Source organism: Dipteris shenzhenensis, chromosome 26 (genome assembly GCF_047967505.1).
Source record: "Dipteris shenzhenensis isolate YYH24624 ecotype China chromosome 26, Dip_SZ_1.0, whole genome shotgun sequence".
Taxonomy (NCBI): Eukaryota; Viridiplantae; Streptophyta; class Polypodiopsida; order Gleicheniales; family Dipteridaceae; genus Dipteris; species Dipteris shenzhenensis.
Genome location: NC_141621.1, coordinates 36,962,350 through 36,965,831, shown reverse-complemented (window position 1 = coordinate 36,965,831; position 3,482 = coordinate 36,962,350).

Sequence of the window (3,482 nt, the reverse complement as noted above, 5' to 3'; positions counted from 1 at the left end):
TCCTTTTCATCCCCCTTCTTCGCCTTTGCCCTCCCACACTGTCCATTCCCCCTCGCCCCACCTCCCTCCTCTTTTCCTTCCTTTCCTCACTAGCAGCTCAGTAGGAGCAATTGTGTTTGTCAAGAAGGAAGAAGATCTTGGTGGTGACCTTTGGTCTGGCCAAAGGGGCTCTATGGCAGCACCCTCAAATCCCACAGCCGTTAAGGTCCTTCTTTCTCCAACCAACAAACAACAGGTTCAACAAGTAGTTCAGTCCCTTCAGGACAAGGCAATTGTGGTGGGCAGAATTGTGGGCCTCACACCCATAAGGCAACAGGTGCGAGAGTGGATCCAGGCAAGCTTGGCACTAGAGGGCAACCACATTCAAGAGGTCACCGTCTATGGGAGAGGCGTCTTCCTCATCCAGTTGAGCTCCCTTGATACAGCCTTGACACTTGTGGAGCAGATCCCCATCCTCCTTGGTTGGCATCTGGTGTGCCTCTTTCCTTGGTACTATGGCTTTACAGTGGAGGACATGGACATGACACACCATGTTCCCCGCTTCCCAGTTACGCTTTGCTTCCCAGGACTCCCAAAGGAGTACAAAGCCATCCTCCCCTACATTGGTTGGGCATTTGGCATAGTGCTCGAGTCTCCGCCAAATTCGGCCGCAACAGTGTTAGCAGATATGACGGAGTCCCAAGGATCAGACTGGTAGTGGAGAGCTTAGAGTCCCTCCCAAAGTTGATTCTTCTAGAGATCCTTGGAGGGGGTACACTTCACCAATGAGTGGAGATTTTTGGGTTACTAGGCCAGTGTCTCTGCTGCAGACTGATGGGTCACTTAGCTAGAGATTGCACCCGTGGCACCGCCCAGCTAGATGATCCTCCCATTTCGGAGGTTCAACCTCCGCACTCACCCTTGCGTCAGCAGCGAGCCCTAGGAGCTCTAGATGCGGCGATGGTGGAAGCCGCAGATGCTAGCCCGACAACGGCTGTGGAGGAGCAGATCTAGAGCCTCGACAAGCCTGATCAACAGTAGGGGCCTGCGGTCGTCCTTACCCCTCCTCCTCCCCCTCCACCTTCCTCTCTAGATCCCTCTCCCTCTTCCTTTCCACTCCCCCCCCCCCCTCCAGGGTTCCCCTTGCCGCCTCCCCCCCCCAGCCCCTCCTGCTATGATCACTCTCACCACGTGCCCCCCTCCCTCTGCCCCCCTCTCTCCTTTCTCCCCCGGTGCCCCCCTCTCCACCTTCGCAGCAGGTTCTTCTACCTTAACACCCCTGCCAATAGGCAAGGGAAAGATGACGCCCCCTTCTGCTTCCTCGTTGCAATAGCCGGTCCATTCAAGAAGGGATCCTGAGGGACAAGACTCGTCCTCCCAGTCAGTAGCTCCCAACCTCCAGCGTGGGCGTTCCTTACATGGGACTTCTAGAGGTTAGGACCCTAGAACTATCTGGAGATTCCGGACTCATATTCTCTACCACTCGAGGTAACGCTCATGGTCCTACAGCCCCGGAAGGGGGGTTTGATCAGTACAGTGGGCTCTCAGACACACCCCATTTGAACATTTCAGTTTGCCTCCATAGGGTTGGAGAAGTGGTCTCCAGAGGTGTTTGATGCTATTATGGGAGATTAGATTTCACGCATGATGGACGAGTGGATGGGACCATAGGGACTAGACCTTTGGCGTGCCCATGGTAAGGTGGTGAACTTTCAGCTGAGCTTCACGCGCGAGGAGCCGATGTGTGGTTTGGCGGTAGGAGTTATCAAATTGCCGTTGGAGGCAAAGGTGGAGCAGGCATACTACTGGCCCCTCCAGAAGTGTGCAGAGCTGTTCGGGGTGGAAGTCTCCTTCATGATGAAGTGGGCATGGAAGATTGGTATTGAGCCGATATCCACCCTAGTACGTCGTTGCACAGACACAGACTATTTGCCCTCCAAACCCCCGGCAAAGTCACACAAGGCCGTCTTTCTAGAAGAGGCACCCACCCACAGGAGAGCCTTATGCTTGGCACCCTCGTCCTTATGAGTTGGACCATAGTGAGTTGGAACGTGCACAAGCTCCACGACCATGCTCGTAGCCAGCCGCAGTACCTGATACTCCGGCAAAAGTTACAGGGGGTAGTGGTAGGGCGGACAGTGGACATCCTTTTGATTTAGGAGCACATGTTTTCAGCATGAGACATTAGATGAAGACACCACCTTCTCCCAGGGAGAGGTCCAGAGGAGTGGTCCCTTGCAATAGGACGGAGCGGAGGGGTCTGCATCTCAGTCTCACAGACTTTGGCTTCAGAGGTCTACGATCAGGGTGAGCTCAGCAATTTGGATGGGAGTTCAGACCGGTGAGACTAGGATTGGAATCCTGAATGTGTATGCCCCAGCATGCAAACAGTACCACCCGGCCTTTTGGAGAGGCTATCAGAGTGTCTTCCGGATATACACTCCTGGATTGTTGGAGGGGACTTCAACAACCTGGAGTTTGGGGAAGACAAGCAGGGTGGCGCCTCCTTCTTTGAGATGCCAGTAGCAGAGCGTAACACCTAGGAGCAGTTCATTTTCATGGTAAGTGGGTGGCAGAGACCCGTGGAGAGAGCCAGATTTCAGGAGGACACTTGGCAGCCTCCTCTTCTCCTTTGGACAGAGGAGACATGATGGATTGCTTGAGAGACTAGACCGTTTCTATGTTTGGGACTGGGCACTACACAGAGGCGGCTCTACCGGGATTCTGGCAAGTACCACGATGTCAAACCACTCTCCAGAAGTACTTCACTTAGATCAGCCCCGCTGAGGTCTCCCCCAGAAGGGGGTATGCATTCCTAAGGACCTCCTGCAAGACGAGGAGATCCAACAGGTCATGACAAGGATTTGGGAGTAGTCAAAGATGACACGGTGTGAGGGCTGGGCTGGGTGGGTGGCCGATGCAATTCAGAGGAGCAGTGAGGAGTTGCAGGCTCATGCCCTTACGCAGAGGACTCTTCAGGAGCGTGAGTCGGCTTTGAGGAGAGACCTCGCCTCCATGGAGAGGCTCAGGGAGCAGGACCAAGGTTCTTAGTGGCTTAGCGACAGGTTCGCAAGCACTTGCCTTGAGCTTCAAGACACGGAGATTTGGCAGGTTGAGTTCTCCTATCACTCCTCCCGGGCCTAGTGGATGCAACAGGGAGACAGTATGACGAAGCAATTTTTTCATACCACTAGGCCCCGATCGACAGGCACACAACAGCAGCGTCTTCGTGATTGGCAGGGCATCATGCACACTGACCCGCAAGAGATTTTAGACCTGACCGTAGGTTTTCAGATCCAACTCTTTCAAATGAAAAGGATGACCCCTGCTGGTCTTGTGGCCTGAGATGTAGCTTGGGATCACGTTCCAACAGTAGTCTCGTAGGATTTATGCAGCAAACTGGAGAAGCCTTTCACAGATGAGGAGCTCTGGGAAGCCCTCAAGGCTCTCCCGATCGAGAAGTGTCCGGGAGAGGATGGCTTGACTCCAGCCTTCTTCCGTAA